Genomic DNA, 18,744 nt, shown 5'->3' on the forward strand with positions numbered 1-18,744 from the left:
AACAACAACAACAACAACAACAGCAACAACAACAACAACAACAACAACAACAACAACAACACTTTTTATGTCATTCGTCTCACGAAAGTTTAATTTAACAAAAAAGGGGGAGGAACTATATAAGGTTGTAATAAAAGAGCCAGTATAGATGATGCATTTACTTTCAGCGCATCATAACATTCGCATCATCATAACATTCACATCACCATAGCATTCACATCATCATAGCATTCAAATCAGCATGGCATTCGCATTATCATAGCATTCAAATCATCATGGAATTCGCATTATCATAGAACTCGCATCATCATGCCATTCGCACCATCATGGCAGTTGCATCATCATAGCGTTCGCATCATCATGGCATTCGGATCATCATAGCATTTGCATCATAATAGCATTCGCATCATCATAGAATTCGCATCAGCATAGACTTTGCATCATCATAGCATTCGCATCATCATGACATTCGCATAATCATGGCATTCACATCTTCATGGCAGTCGCATAATCATGACAGCACATAATCATGGCATTCACATCTTCATGGCAGTCGCATAATCATGACAGCACATAATCATGGCAGTCGCATCATCATGACATTAGTATCAACATGGCATTTACATCATCACAGCATTCGCATAATCATAGCATTTGCATCGTCATGACACTTGCATCATCATGGCATTCGCATGATCATGGCATTAGCATCATAATGACATTCGGATCATCATGACATTCGCATCATCATAGCATTCGTATCATCATAGCATTCACATCATCATAGCATTCGCCTCATCATAGCATTCGTATCATCATGGCATTTGCATTATCATGACATTCGGATAATCATAGCATTCGCATCATCATGGCATTTGCATCATCATAGCATTCGCATCATCATAACATTCGCCTCATCATAGAATCTGGATAATCATAGTATTCGCATCATCATGGGGTTCACTTCATCCTGGCATTTGCATCATCATAGCATTCACATCAGCGTGGGATTGACATCATCATAGCATTCATATCATCATAGCATTCACATCATCGTGGCATTTGCATCATCAGGGCATTCACATCATCATAGCATTCACATCATCATAGCCTTCGTATCATCGTAGCGTTCACATCATCATATCATATCATCATTGCATTCGCATAATCATAGCATTCGCATCATAATAGCATTCATATCATCATAGCATTTGCCTCGTCATAGCATTTGGATAATCATAGTAGTCTCATCATCATCGCATTTGTATCACCATGGCATTCGCATCATTATAGAATTTGCTTCATCATAGCATTCGAACCATCACAGTATACATATCATTTTGGCATTCGCATCATCATAGCAGTTGCATACTCATGGCATTTGCATCTTCATGGGATTTACATCATCATAGTATTTGCATCATAATAGCATTCGGATCATCATGGTTTTCATATCATCATAGCATCCAGTTAATCATAGCATTTGTATCACCATAGCATTTGCATCATCATAAAATTCTCATTATCATAGCATTCGAATCTTCATGTCATTTACACCATCATAGCATTCGCATCATCATAGCGTTCACGTCATCATAGTAACTGCATCATCATAACATTCGGATCATCATAGCATCTGTATCATCATAGCAGTTGCATCATCATAGCATTCGCATCATAATGGCATTCGCATTATCATAGCATTCACATAATCCTGGGATTTGCATCATCATGGAATTCGCATCATCATGACATTCACAGTATCATTGTATTTTCATCATAATGGCATTCGCATCATCATAGCATTCACATCATCGTGGCATTCGCATCATCATAGTATTCACATCATCATAGCATTCACCTCATCATAGCATTTGCATCATCATGGCATTGGCATCATCCTAGCATTCACATCACCTGGAATTTGCATCATTATGGCATTCACATAATCATAGACTTCAAATTATCCTGGCATTTTCATGATCATAGCATTCACATAATCATAGCATTCACATCATCCTGGCATTTGCATCGTTATATCTACAACAGTGTAGTAAATAATGGGCAATCAACAATTCCCCCACTAATAAACAATCACGAGGTTGTCTCCTCAGCAACCGACAAGGCTAACATGCTTGCCAGTCGGTTTGCCTCAAACTCCACACTGGACCCTTCCAACCACCCACTACCTGACTTTTCTATGCGGACAGACGCCACGCAAGACGATCTGAAAACCACCCCTGCTCAGGTGCATGTTATCATAAAAAACCTTGACACTTCAAAAGCATGTGGACCCGATCTTATCCCAGCTGTGCTATTAAAAAAGTGATCAGCCGAAGTAGCTCCAGTTCTCTCCAAACTCTACAACAAATGCCTTAATGAAGCTTGCTTTCCGGGCTGTTGGAAAACTGCTTCTGTTGTACCAGTATTCAAGAATTCTGGCGAAAGGACTGACCCATCAAATGATCGCCCCATTAGCCTCCTCACACTTTTTGCCCAAATATTTGAGACCTTAATTAACCATGCTCTAGTCCATCATCTTACAGATGCTAACCTTCTGACTGACAAACAATATGGATTTAGACAAGCCCGTTCCACAGCTGACATCCTAACTGTGATCTCTGAACGTATATATCATTCACTGGACAAAGCGGGGGAGGACAGAGCGGTAGCTCTAGATATATCTAAGGCTTTTGACAGGGTATGGCATGAAGGTCTCCTCAGGAAAATTAGATCATACGGTATCACTAGCAGAATACTTAACATAATTAAATCCTTCTTAGATAAGAGAAAAATCCAGGTTGTCCTCGACGGTCGTACATCCAAACAATATGATATAAATGCGGAGGTGCCCCAGGGTTCTATTCTTGGACCTCTGTTGTTCCTGATATTCATAAATGACCTCTCCGACAAAATTGCCTCTGAGATGGGGATATATGCTGATGATGCTATACACTCTATGGCAGGCACGACAGGAAGACGAATGAACACATTTCTAAAGAAATGGCAGAAACACTAGAGGAAGACCTCCAATCTGTGGTGGAATGGGGGCAAAAGTGGTTGGTCGCGTTCAATGCTGCCAAGATTAAACTAGTTTCATTCAATAATTACAAGAAACCCTCTCTACCACCTATAGCAATGGCCAACGACTCTTTATCTGAGAGTACATCTTTCAAACTCCTTGGCCTAACGTTTACAGGAAACATGAGTTGGAACAATTACATTGAAGGCATTGCCAGGGCCGCTGCAAGAAAGGTGGGCTCTCTCTACCGTGCCAGAAAACTACTAACACCCGAAAGTATCCTGTACCTCTATAAGGCCACCATTCGCCCATGTATGGAGTATTGCTGTCACATCTGGGCTGGTGCATCTGCTACTAGTCTCTCGCTCCTTGACAAGGTTCAAAAGAGAGTCGCAAACCTGATAGGCCCTGAACTGGCATCTAAGCTTCAGCCTCTGTCCCATCGACGAAATGTTGCATCCCTCTGCCTTTTCTACAAGTATTTTAGTGGTGAATGCTCTGACGAACTGCAATCACTTGTGCCCCCCACGACGTGAGCACCCTCGACAAACCCGACAGGCTGCTAAATCCCACCCCAACACTGTAGAGATCCCTAGATGTAAAAGATATTTTTACTCCAATAGTTTCTTCCCCAGAACCGCTAGACTCTGGAATTTCATTCCAGGTCCCTGCTTCCCCAACAGTACTGACGTGCAGAAGTTCAAGTGTAACGTGAACCGACATCTTGCTGCCCAAATCCCTACATAGTACCCCAGCAGTTGCTGCCCCTGATAGTAGCCCCCTACACCAAAGTGGCAATTTGCCTTGTTTGGGGTGAAAATGTAATAAAAAAAAAAAATTAAAAAAATATCATCATAGCATTTGCATCATGATAGAATTCGCACCATCATAGCATTCGCATAATTCTGGCATTTGCATCATCATGGCATTCACATCATCATAGCATTCACATCAACGTGGCATTTGCATCATCATGGCATTCGCATCATCATAGCATTCACATCATCATAGCATTCACATCGTGGCATTCATATCATCATGGCATTCACATCATCATAGCATTCACATCATCCTGGCATTTCTATCATCATGGCATTTGCATCATCATGGCATTTGCATCATCATGGTTCGCCGCTCGATATCACATAAACACCTGGATGATTATCCATCATATCTCGTATTTTATGACAGTTTTCAATAATGCATGGTTATTCTTCATTTCAATGTGTGCGCGTGTATGTGTTTAACTGTATGTGGATATATGTTTGTACGCATGTATTTAAGTCCATGCTTATGTATGTCAATGTGTAATTATGCTTGTTTAGAAATGTAATTGTTAATGTTTTGTGCTAATTTAATTGTTTTTATGAATTTGTTCGCTTGACTTGTTTATTAAACGTTAATATGTTTTTATGTCAATGTTTATTTGTTTTTGTGTTTTTATTTGATAAAATTGTATGGATTTTAAGCAAATCAGTTTAGAAAAGGTGTGAAGTCACTTGATGTAAGCTGCAAAATTGTGGAACTTTTTAACTGCTCATTACTTTTCTTTTTTATGAAAATCGCTTGAGACAATGAATGAAGCCACTTAATGTAAGGTGCTAACAAGAACGAAAGATGATTATCGTAAAAGTAAGGAGAGCACATGCTAATTGGCCTTGGGCTTGAAAAGACCAAAGTTATAGGTAGGAGGAAAACTGTCAGGAGGAAGTTATACAAGCCTGGAAAGAACTTACTCAAATAGGAAGGTGTAATACAATGAGGTATCTAAATGGACACCATTAGACCAACGATTCAATCTAGTTGGAATTAATGGAAACAAAGAATAAATCTGACAATTCTGAAACACCAAAATAGTATTTACAGAAAAGATTGCGAATAGAAACACCACGTCTGTAAGAGAGAAGTTGGAGAGAAGAAGAAAGGACGGAGGTCAGTCAGATGACATATACGTTTCAATACTTTAGGAAGAAACCTTAAATGGCGCAGAAATTCACAAGCTCAAATATGATAACAGTAATCCATATATAGGGATAGAGAATTGCGTCAGCCGTGGAAAAGTTTTTAGAATGATAGCGAAAACCGTCTGGTTAGGCGACAAAGAAAGAACAACGGATCTAATATATAGACTCCAAAAAACGATTTGATGGGAAAGAAAGTTGTTGACACACCAAGGTTAATCAACGTGGAGGTTGGTTATTACTTAATAAATAAAGGGTTTCCAGAGAGGTAGTGCGTTTCTGAATTGGTCTCCAGGGGTTTCCTCGATTGGTTTCCATGCATAAGAGCACTATACGATGCTGGTCCATAGTAAAATGGCCCATTGGTGGCAAGGAATCAAACCTTTGTCAAGATTACTCTTGCATAGAAAGAACACAACGGATAAACATTACCGCAAATTTTGTTATTCCACTTATCGCCAAACTGATTTTGTTCTGAGAACCAAATGGCTTCGCTAATGATCCTACCAAAGTTAAAGAAAATAATGTTTCCATTAATTTGACCAGCCTCAATATGTATATTTGACTATGGAAGAATTAACTGATCCTGTTAATGAACCGAAAAAGAGATAGATAGATAGATAGAGAGAGAGAGAGAGAGAGAGAGAGAGAGAGAGAGAGAGAGCGAGAGAGAGACAGACAGACAGACAGACAGGCAGAGACAGACAGAGAGAGGGGAGGGTTAATATTTACAATGTGTATATCTATATGTGTGGTACGGGTCGTCTTTGTATGCATGAGAAGTTATTTTTGCATAGCGATTTGATTTTACTTACAAGCATATAAATGCAATTGGACATGTGCATTGCGCAATAAACAATAAAAAATGCATGTTAGAGTAAGATTTTCTAAAAAAATTATACAAACTTGTTTCTTTTTTTAAAACTCAACTAATTTTAATAACATCTTATTCTGTCATATGGAGGATTAAAAAATGAATTTCTCTAAAAATACTAGAGAGAAACTTTTAATGAATTCTTTCTTAGACTCTGTAACTTAAAAAATAATTTGCTTCCTTTTAAGTTTAATGTTGCTTTAGGAATAGAAATCCACTAAGCAAAATATTGGACCTTCTTGCTTACATATAAATAACTTGAAGCAAATCCAAAAACAAGCTTGTTCGCTCTCTATACTTCTGATTAATAAAATAAAACTAAACTAGATTTGCTTGAAGTCAATAAAACATGAATTACACTCTTAAACTCTTCAGAAACAAACTTGATTCTAAAATTCCCTATTGTCGAATATTGGTATCCCGGAAAACGCTAGATTACCTAATTGAAACGAAAATGGTTACGATTGTCAATGTTTAGTTAATAGAAAATATTTCGATAACAAAAAGGAATTTTATTTATTTTTTATTCTTATTTTTTTTTATTTTGTGTAATATTTGGACTATTATTCTCATCTTGGTTGACCTTTTTACAACGTTTCGGCCGATGTAACCTCCGACCATCTTCAGGTGCATTCACGCTGGATGTTATTGGTTATTAGTGAAAATTGTTTGGTTTATTTGCTTTCCCAACGAAAACAGCCGTTAGAAATTGAAAACGCAAATAGCGTCAAGTCTTTTTAATATTGTTATTAACTCCGGGTCCATTCCGGTTTTTTGATATGATAAATGTATATTTTTGAGATGAGGAATTATAATTATTTATTTATTTTTTAAAATTTTTTGTGTACTATTTGGCCTATTATACTCATCTTGGTTGGAATTTATTGATAAAAAATGTTCCAATAGCAAAACAATGACGTATTCACAGTTATATATTTACAATGAAAAATTTAGGAATATTAGAAACATTAAACGAATAGAATTTATCAAAACAATGTCCAAGAATAAGGACTGACCTCGTTATGTGACGTCAAATAGTCAAACTGACAAAAAAAGCATTTTCATATATTTTGCATCACAAACCAGTTAAAGTCACTTGGAGAGTTGGACAGATAGAGTCTGGGAGCTAGAGTTTTGTCGAAGAGTTGTCAGATCAGCCGTGGGGGCATTTCCACTGGCAGACTAGAGAAAATATGAAAGACAAAAGAGAAAAGAGCGTGCACTCCGAGAGCAGACAACCATGGAAATAAATTTTAAATATCCCTACCTCTACTATTATATAAAAGGAACTTTGTCTGCGTGTGTTTGCGTGTGCGTGAGTTTGTTTTCCAAGAACTTGAAAGCGCCTGGGCCGATTTTTATGTAAATTCACAGGAAAGTACTTCATATGCCTGGCAGTGTTCTTATATAGGTTTGTATCGAAATGTATTCGATAAGTATCGTTAATCGATAATCAAAATAATCCGATAAAAGAAGGAACAGGTGATTTTGACTAAAGTTAACACCTTACGCAGTCTAACATCACGAGTGCATTAGAGAAGTTTTATTACCACACAAGCAGAAAAGTCTGACATAAAATCAATAGTATGTTCTTTGATATGACAGAAGCGCGTTCGAAATTAATGTTTCTGCTAAATACACAATTTCACGATGATACTTGACTTTTCATTTGAAACTTAAATTCAAACCTCTATCATCGCACACGCGGTAAGACCATATAAGAGTAGGTTCTTTGATATCACATGTTATCACAAAAGCCCGTTCGAAATGAATGTTACTGTTTGTGACGCAATTGAAGCATTTTAAACTTTAATTCAAGCCATTATATATAAAAATATTTTTATGAAATCAACAATAGATTCTTTATATTGTAATGTAGACTACAATGAATTGCGGAACAAGACACTAGGAGAGGCAAGTAGAGTTTCCTCCTGGTCCCCAACTAGAGCAGGCAATCAATCGATGTGATTGAAAAATGTGCGATTTCACCGATTTCATTGACAATAAAAATATGGGAGGGTGAAACATCCGTTGATCACCATTCAATCCCGGGCAACGTTGGGTCTCCCTGCTTGTAAAATATAAATTGGTCTTCATGAGTTCTTTGGAGGGAAGTGTACTCTATTTTAGAGCAGCATATCAAAGAGTTGCGACTCAGAAAAAGGTCTGTGTCTTCTTGTCCGATGTGTTGCGATATGACGAAGGTATGTTCTTGCTTTGTCTCATACCAAGCAGACAAAAATGTTTGTTCATCCCGTTTAATAAAGTGTCTCTCAAATGTTTATTTGTCCGATAGTGAGCTGTCCAATTTCATATGCTTAAACACTCACACATCCACTGCTCGATTAACATTAATACGTATACACACATCTCCTAAATTATATGAGCCGCGATGAACATATATGTAAATATACATTTATACACACACACACACACACACACACACACACACACACACACACACACACACACACACACACACATATATATATATATATATATATATATACAATATATATATACACTCGTTATATGCACGATACACACAATTACATGAAGCGAATTCCCATAATAGTTTATGAGTTCTAGTCATAGAGAAAATGTGAAATATGACATTGGTATCAAATGTCCAAATGTCATAAAGCTCAAAATAATAACATAAATCGCATAAAAAGAATTTGGCAGAATCCAAAAATTTAAATTGAATAAGGAGAATGAAAAACATATCAAGTTATAGATGAAAATGTTAGATGACCAGAGATCGATAAAAATATGAAACTCGCAAAAATTCATTGTCACTAGAGATTTTTTGTAATTTAGAACATTCTTCAAATCTATTTATTCAAAACATGTACGATTTGCGAGCACTTCTTTAAGGGATATAAAAAGAAGACAGAATTCCATGCGGTATTTGAAAAATATCCTCATACTAGAATAATTTTTGAAGCATTACAATGCAGATCTCGAAGTCGTTGTGGATATTGATAATAGCTCATGCGGTATTGACGTTTCCAAATTACACAAAATGAAAAGACGGATCGCTTAAACCAATGACTCACGCGTCTCATACATTACTTTCCGCAGAAAATACTAACGGATTACTTAGACTTATTATTAAAAAACATGCTGGATTCCTTGAAGACAGGGATTGCCTGAAGTAGAAGTAAAACATGTTTCTATAACAGTATTAGAAAGTTTCCGATAACATTCGAAGAAATAAAGAACATAAAATAAAATTCAAGAAAAGCACCAATAAATCTCGGAAGTAATCTGCGATGAAATCATGTAAGGCAATCAAGTGGTTGTTCCTGGAGAATTACAGAAAACACATTTCATGTCGGTCACCAAGGAATTTTATGGTTAAAGAGTCTCATAGGTAGTTATCTATATTGGACAAGTATGGGCAAAAACATTGAACATGTGGTGAACATATGCAAAGGATGTGCTTTGGCAACGGAGGTACTTCTGTAAAATTCATACCTTGGCCCCAAATTGACCAACTATGGTTAAAAATTTATACTGATTTTGCTGACCCAGCCAACTGAATTGTTTCTATTACCTAATAGTTGTGCATAGTTTCTGAAAACGTCCGAAAATAGTAAAATGTAAGAAACCACGGAAGTAACCATTAATTTTCACACGAATTAAAAGTTTTTCGCCAAACTTTTGTTATGGAGAATATCACGACTGAGACGGACCATGCGAAAAACAATCACCAGATAGAACGGCATGTAGATGATGTGAGGAAAGTAATGCAAAACATGACTCACACAGGTGACGCCATCTTTGCCTGTCTATCGTGTGGAAGGAAGGGTAGAGAATATATATATATATATGTATATATATATATATATATATAATTATTTTTTTTTACTATAATAATTAAATATATATATAGCATTGATCTGCATATGATGACAGTGGCGGCTGTGAAAAGGATGAATGGGAAAGCATAGAGGAGTCTTTTTTCTTTGGACAGCTGAGAGAGACAGAGAACGAACGGTGAAAATTATTGTTGAAGTCAGAAATGTTGTGTTATTGACTGTATATATAATTTTCTCGTTTACAATTTTCACATGCTTGCGAAATTATGTATACACCTTACAATTCTTTTGTCGTTATTCTCAAAATCAAGACAGACTAATTTGTCAACATAAAAGTTTATTTATAATTAACTTTTGCCCATCATCAAAGAGGGAGAGACGGGATATAACAACTGTGTTGAACTGGAAGTTGTGTGTGTGTGTGTGTGTGTGTGTGTGTGTGGCAGGCGACGGCGGAGAAATGTCAACCACTCTAAATGATTCGGTCTTCTGTCTTCCCCTCTCTCTACAATTGTTTATGTTAACTATCTTAAAAAACAGCATTCATAAAATGTAAATACTAAAACTATTTAATTGTTCCTTTTTTATTTTGCGTTGTGCGTTGTGTAATTCTAACTTCCCGACCCTTCTTTATTTTCGATGTTAATTACAATTCTAGTCATATTTTATAGGATACTAGAATGTAGATCAAAGTTTATCTGGAATGTGCGTGTGTGCACACCTGTGCTTTTATTGATGTCGCCCCGCTCGATATCCAACAGAAAGAATTCGAACAAATATTAATTATTATTATTAATATTTTAAAATTATATTAAGTACACTTAAGAAAGTGAGAAATATAGGACGATCTCAAATAACAATGTTCCACATTAATTGGCGTCAATCGAAGCAAAGAAAATTAAAACTGTTTCTGAAAGATTATTGCTGACCCATACGAAACCAGGAATGTCACGAAGAAATGTTTCAGTGTTGGACACAAGTTTTCTTCGGTTGTTCAAAAACAATAAATCCTATTGGGAAATTAAACTAAAAATAAGCAGACTGAAAACATGGTAAAGTGACTAAAGTTTACCTACCAAAAGAAAATTAATAAGATTAAAAAGAAAACCATATTCAAATGCTATCGAGAATAATACTTCAAGGAAGAACTAATGGATGTCTTGTTCGACAGGTTTTAGATACCAACTCCACAAACAGATTCTAAACGACAAAGATCACAAATAAAACATAGGATTATGGACTTGATTGTAATACCCCCCCCCCCTTAAAAAAATAAAACATTGACTCAATAAGCAGCAAGGCTAAAATGGAGCGATGTTATGGTGTGATGCTTATGTACTTGATTTTAAGACTAGATGGGGTTTTTCTAGATACCATGTTTAAGGAAAGTTACGGCAAAGTCTCGAAACAGTCTTGGAGTAATCTTTCTGCAAAATAATATTCCATACTTTTGTAAATGCATACTCTTGCAAACATAACATTGTAATGTCTGATGTATTATCAGCATTTCAAGATCACAGCATTTTAATAAGCTTTAGTTTTGGAGAACGTGTTGCGTAGGCAACAGAAACTGAAAGAAACAAAAACAGCCAGATAGTAATGTGGTTAGAAGCTAAGAAAAAAAAAGTCTTACTGTGGGTGCTCAGCGAGTGAGTTCAGGCCGAGAAAAGGAAAAACAAAAATGGCGGCCAACATTTTATTACGTGCGTTCTCGCATAATCTCGTGTGCGCGTGAAGCTGGAAACTACAAAACGAGCTTCATTTCTCGGTGCTGAGCGATTCCAGATCGGGCAGGAGAGTAAGCGCAACGGGAGTGGAGATACTTTCTTAAATTATAATTTTTTTGTGTGTGTTTGAGGTAACCCCTCCCACCCTCGTTACGGAGATTCAAGCTATTTCGGCGATGGCCAACCGCAGGTGAAAGCAATATGATTAAGCCTTTTAATGGCGACGGTGATGTGATGGCGTGGCTTAAAAAAGTGGACCTTGTGGCAAGGATTCAAAAGTTGGACGATGTGGCCGCAGTAATACCACTGTTTCTAGAAGGGGACGCGCTGGCCCTCTATTTGGAGCTCAGCAAGCGAGATCAGGGTGACGCGGACGCCATCAAGGGTCGACTAATCGAAGCTTTTGCAGAGGGGCCTTTCGAAGCCTTTAATAAGTTAAAGGAGAAGACGTAGACTGGTGAATCTGTTGATGTCTACGCGAACGAGATAAGGAGATTGGTTGAGTTGTCGGGACACGCCACGAGTCACATATTCAAAATGAAATTCATTACCGTGTTTCCGGAAGAGATATCGAAATGTTTGCAGCAGGTTACGGGAGTGGAGACGCTGGATGTGAGTGAGCTGCTCAAAACTGCAAAGATCTTGGTAAGCACCCAGCCTACGGAGTCTGGAGAGACAATAGCAACGGTACAGCAGGATGTGGTAAGGAGTCTGCCGAACCCGAGTGTGGCATGCTTCGAATGTGGGGGACCACACATGAGAAGAGACTGCAGGAAGTTCTTGCAACAGACAGTGTGTTATAAATGCAATCGGAGAGGCCATTTAGTGGTGCAATGCACGAGTTCGGGAAACTGGCAAGGGGAAGCCGACGCGCCAGCGGCCGCCCCAATTCGGGAATAGTGGTGCACTCGCAGCAGATGCCCAAGCAGAAGATCGTGGTGGAAGGACAGGGAGTTATGGCCCTGATCGACACTGGCTGTACCACTACCATGATGCACACGACCCTGATTAGTAGATGGAAAGGGAAAGGTGAAGTAGTGGCATTCGATGGGTCGCGAGTGAAGTGTCGAGGGAGGAAGACCGTCACAATTGATATTACTGAACACCGGATGAGGGTCCATGCAATTGTCACTGATCATCTGGTGCCTGGCGTCCAAGCCATCATTGGAATGGATGTTATATGCTGACTTGGAGGCGTTACCATCATATGCAACAACGTGAGGTTCGGACTAGCTGAGTGCGCAGTGACAGAGCAAGCTCCCGGAGGGACCAACAAGGCCAGGGAGGAAAGAAAAATGTCGATCAAAGATCAGGACTTCCGAGCAGAATTCGACGGAGGGCAGTTGACGGTGGAGTGGACATGGAAACATCAAGCGCCATCGCTGACAAACAGGGTGACGTGCTACACTAATTCGCGCAGAGAAGGGGCGAGAAAGTTTGAACAAGAAGTGGACCGATGGATTGAGGAGGGTATACTGCTGCCTTGGACGGATGATGTTGAGTCGGGCATTTTGCCGTTGATGGCTGTTCTGCAACCAACTAAAGGGAAAGTAAGACCGGTCCTTGATTTCCGAGAGCTGAACCAACATGTTGAGTGCCATACTGGAGGCGACACCATAGATGCGTGCAGTGAGACCATTAGAGAATGGAGGCAGATGAATGGCGCGTCTACGTTGGCAGATCTAAAATCTGCCTATTTGCAACTCCACATCGCCAAGAAGCTCTGGAAATACCAGTTAGCCAGGTACAAAGGCAAAACCTACTGCCTTACGCGAGTGGGGTTCGGGTTGACACGCCAGATCATGTCAACTATCCTCAGAAAGATTCTGGAGACAATGGGAAAAGGAGATGGGGCAGTGAGTTCATACATAGACGACATTCTTGTGAATGAAACTCTGGTAACTGCCAAGGAGGTGATGGCTCATTTGAAGAGGTTTGGGTTGGTGGCCAAAGCGCCTGAAAAATTAGATGGAGGGGCTGCTTTGGAGCTAAGGCTGAAACAAGGTGCGTCGGGCAGCCTAGAGTTTCGAAGGGGGAACGAGATCCCGCAACTGAAGCACGAGCTCAACAGACGGGAACTTTTTCCCATATGCGGGAAGTTGATCGGACATTACCCCGTTGCTAGCTGGCTTAGACCAGCATGCAGCTACATAAAGAGGCATGCCGAAGGAAGAGGATGGAATGATAAAGTGGGAGGAAGTGGGAGGAAGAACGGTCGCCATGATGGAAGAGCTCCTGAAAGAAGCAGAACGGCAAGACCCAGTCCGGGAAACCTGGAACGTACCGCGAACATTGAATGGAGTCGTGTGGTGTGATGCAAGCAGCATTGCAGCAGGGGTCGTTTTGGAAGTTGGAGGAGTGGTTGCAGAAGATGCGGCCTGGTTACGGAAGAAGAATGATGTCAGCCACATCAATGTAGCAGAATTAGATGCGGTAATCAAAGGGGTCAATCTGGCCTTGAAATGGGGACTGCGTGACATTTGCATCAAAACAGACTCTTCCACGGTGTTTGCTTGGCTAAAGTCCCTCATTTCAAGCGAACAAAAGTATAAGAACGAAAGGGGCAGCAGAGATGTTAGTGAAGCGAAGGCTTGGGATGCTAGCTGAGCTGATGCAGGAGTTTAGTTTGAAGCTTCGCGTAGACATGGTGGCTTCTGAGAAGAACCGAGCAGATGCTCTCAGGAGAGTGAAGAAGAGTTGGCTTTTGCCAAAGAAAGATGTTGTTGCTGCATCGGATCTAGATGATGTTGGCGTGCAAGAACTGCACAATCTGCACCATATGGGGGTAGAGAGGACGTGGTACTTGGTGAAGAAAGTCGACCCGAGTGTCACCAAGGAGCAAGTGAGGCAAGTGGTCAGGACATGCGACAGATGTCAGTCGATTGATCCTGCTCCAAGCACGCATGAAGCTGGTCAATTGGGGGTGAGTGGGACCTGGGAGAGACTGGCATGCGATGTCACCCATTACAGGGGTGGACTTTACCTGACCATGATTGACTGCGGACTCGGGCGATTAGCCCTATGAAAGAAGCTACGTGGAGGAACAGGCGATGAAATAGCGGCAATCCTCGATGAGGTGTTTTTGGAGCAAGGTTCTGTGGAAGAACTGTTAACTGACAACGGGACCGCATTCAAGTCAGTAGCAGTGACGGAAGTAATGAAGAAATGGAAGATCCAACAATTTTTCAGAGCTGCCAACAGACCCAGTGGCAACGGGATCGTGGAGAGAAACCACCGTACCATAAAGGCAGTTGCGGAAAGAGGAGGCACCTCACCTGAGCAAGCCGTCTACTGGTATAATATGTCGCCTAGATTGCCAGAGACGGTTCCGCAACTGTCAACGTTCGCATATTCCTGGAGACATCCCAGGGTTGAGCTGGCAAGCAGAGTGGCAGAGGCCACAGGGACCATTAAACTCGGGGATGATGTATGGGTGAAGCCACCGGGGGCGCGCTGTACCACACAATGGAGTAGAGGTTTCGTGACTGGGAGGAACACTAAAAACAACATTGTGGTGGACGGGGTACCGAAGCACATTCTCGACATCAGACCAGTGGAAGGCGAAGCAACGGAGGGCAATGTGCAGCAACAGGAGGAGGATGAGACACCTCAGAGCCCAAGTAGAGAGAGGTGACCGCCACAGTGGATGAGAGACTACGAAATATGATCTTGAGATCAGAGAAGCATGTGGTTAGAAGCTAAGAAAAAACGGCTTACCGTGGGTGCTCAGCGAGTGAGTTCAGGCCGAGAAAAGGAAAAACAAAAATGGCGGCCAGCATTTTATTACGTGCGTTCTCGCATAATCTCGTGTGCGCGTGAAGCTGGAAACTACAAAACGAGCTTCATTTCTCGGTGCTGGGCGATTTCAGATCGGGCAGGAGAGTAGGCGCAACGGGAGTGGAGATACTTTCTGAAATTATAATCCTTTTTTGTGTGTTTGAGGTGACCCCCCCCCATTTCGGAGATTACAATATTTTGCACTTTTTCTGACATCTGTCACAAATGGATCCATCTCAGCCATTCAATAGCTTATACACACCACCCCCGCCGAAACGTCTGCAAAACGAATCTCCGAAGACAACATAGAAACGTCCAAGTCCCTAACATATTCTTTGCCAAGATGAGAAAACGATATTAAGATGCTGCCGAGAATAATACGAAACCAGAACGTGAAGAATGTCACAACAAGATGCTTCAATGTTTGAGATTTAAAACATGTGAACGATAATTTTAAAAGGGATCTTATATATTATAATCAACCAAATTCCATTCCATACAAAGAAAAATTACTTCCAGAGAAATATTGATAAAACTGTTAAGGTAATTAACAATTCAAAAACAATAAAAGCAGACAAAACTCAAAACTTCTGCAAACTTACTAAGCAAGAATATTATGAATTACTTTGAATATTACGAAGAACTATAAAACATTAATTTAGATATCGTAAATTAAATTAATTTGGACAACAAAATAATAACCGATAATTTACAAATTGGGCATAGAATGAGGAACATACATAGCAAAGATGCATACACCCTTCTCAAAGATCACAAACCGGTCTTTATTTATAAACGTGACACATACAGGAAAGATGCATACACCCTTCTCAAAGATCACAAACCGGTCTTTATTTATAAACGGGACACATACAGGAAAGATGCATACACCCTTCTCAAAGATCACAAACCGGTCTTTATTTATAAACGTGACACATACAGGAAAGATGCATACACCCTTCTCAAAGATCACAAACCGGTCTTTATTTATAAACGTGACACATACAGGAAAGATGCATACACCCTTCTCAAAGATCACAAACCGGTCTTTATTTATAAACGTGACACATACAGGAAAGATGCATACACCCTTCTCAAAGATCACAAACCGGTCTTTATTTATAAACGTGACACATACAGGAAAGATGCATACACCCTTCTCAAAGATCACAAACCGGTCTTTATTTATAAACGTGACACATACAGGAAAGATGCATACACCCTTCTCAAAGATCACAAACCGGTCTTTATTTATAAACGTGACACATACAGGAAAGATGCATACACCTTTCTCAAAGATCACAAACCGGTCTTTATTTATAAACGTGACACATACAGGAAAGATGCATACACCCTTCTCAAAGATCACAAACCGGTCTTTATTTATAAACGTGCCATATACAGGAAAGATGCATACACCCTTCTCAAAGATCACAAACCGGTCTTTATTTATAAACGTGACACATACAGGAAAGATGCATGCACCCTTCTCAAAGATCACAAACCGGTCTTTATTTATAAACGTGACACATACAGGAAACTGACCCATTAAATTATCGCCCTATTAGCCTCCTCCCACTTTTTGCCAAAATATTTGAGACCTTAATTAACCATGCTCTTGTCCAGCACCTTACAGATGCTAAACTTCTGACCGACCGTCAATATGGATTTAGACAAGCCCGTTCCACGGCAGACATCCTCACTGTAATCTCTGAACGCATATACCATTCACTGGACAAAGCGGGAGAGGGACGAGCGGTAGCTCTAGATATATCTAAGGCTTTTGACAGGGTGTGGCATGAGGGTCTCCTCAGGAAGATTAGATCTTACGGTATCACTGGTAGAATACTTAACGTAATTAAATCCTTCTTAGATAAGAGAAAAATCCAGGTTGTCCTCGACGGTCGCACATCTAAACAATATGATATAAATGCGGGAGTGCCCCAGGGATCTATCCTGGGACCTCTGCTGTTCCTGATATTCATAAATGACCTCCCCGACAAGATTGCCTCTGAGATGGGGATATATGCTGATGACACCACACTCTATAGCAGGCACGACAGGAAAACAAACGAACATATATCTAAAGTAATGGCAGAAACACTAGAGGATGACCTCCAATCAGTAGTGGAATGGGGACAAAAATGGATGGTAACGTTCAATGCCACCAAGACAAAACTGGTTTCATTCAATAATTACAAGAAACCTTCTCTACCACCTATAGCAATGGCCAACGACTATTTATCTGAGAGTACGTCTCTCAAGCTCCTTGGCCTAACGTTCACTGGAAACATGAGTTGGAACAGTTACATCGAGGGCATTGCCAGGGCTGCTGCAAGGAAGGTGGGCTCTCTCTACCGTGCTAGAAAACTTTTAACACCCGAAAGTATCCTGTACCTCTATAAGGCCACTATTCGCCCATGTATGGAGTATTGCTGTCATATTTGGGCCGGTGCATCGGCTACTTGTCTCTCGCTCCTTGACAGGGTTCAAAAGAGAGTCGCAAATCTGATAGGCCCTAAACTGGCATCAAAACTTCAGCCTCTGTCCCATCGGCGAAACGTTGCATTCCTCTGCCTGTTCTACAAGTATTATAATGGTGAATGCTCTGAAGAACTGCAAGCACTTGTGCCCCCACGACGTGAACACCCTCGACAGACCCGACAAGCTGCAAAATCCCACCCCCACACTGTAGAGATCCCTAGATGTAAAAGATCCTTCTACTCCAGTAGTTTCTTCCCCAGAACTGGTAGACTTTGGAATTCCATTCCGGGTCACTGCTTCCCCAACTGTACTGACATGCATAAGTTCAAGTGCAACGTGAACCAACATCTCGCTGCCCTAATCCCTACATAGTACCCCAGTAGATGTTTCCCCTGATAGTAGCCCCCTACACCAAAGTGGCAATGTGCCTTGTTTGGGGTGAAAATGTAATTAAAAAAAAAAAAAAAAAAAAGATGCATACACCCTTCTCAAAGATCACAAACCGGTCTTTATTTATAAACGTGACACATACAGGAAAGATGCATACACCCTTCTCAAAGATCACAAACCGGTCTTTATTTATAAACGTGCCATATACAGGAAAGATGCATACACCCTTCTCAAAGATCACAAACCGGTCTTTATTTATAAACGTGACACATACAGGAAAGATGCATACACCCTTCTCAAAGATCACAAACCGGTCTTTATTTATAAACGTGACACATACAGGAAAGATGCATACACCCTTCTCAAAGATCACAAACCGGTCTTTATTTATAAACGTGACACATACAGGAAAGATGCATACACCCTTCTCAAAGATCACAAACCGGTCTTTATTTATAAACGTGCCATATACAGGAAAGATGCATACACCCTTCTCAAAGATAACAAACCGGTCTTTATTTATAAACGTGACACATACAGGAAAGATGCATACACCCTTCTCAAAGATCACAAACCGGTCTTTATTTATAAACGTGACACATACAGGAAAGATGCATACACCCTTCTCAAAGATCACAAACCGGTCTTTATTTATAAACGTGACACATACAGGAAAAATGCATAC

This window comes from Euprymna scolopes, chromosome 11, assembly GCF_053919585.1.
Source record: "Euprymna scolopes isolate OS-2025 chromosome 11, ASM5391958v1, whole genome shotgun sequence".
NCBI classification, from domain to species: Eukaryota; Metazoa; Mollusca; class Cephalopoda; order Sepiida; family Sepiolidae; genus Euprymna; species Euprymna scolopes.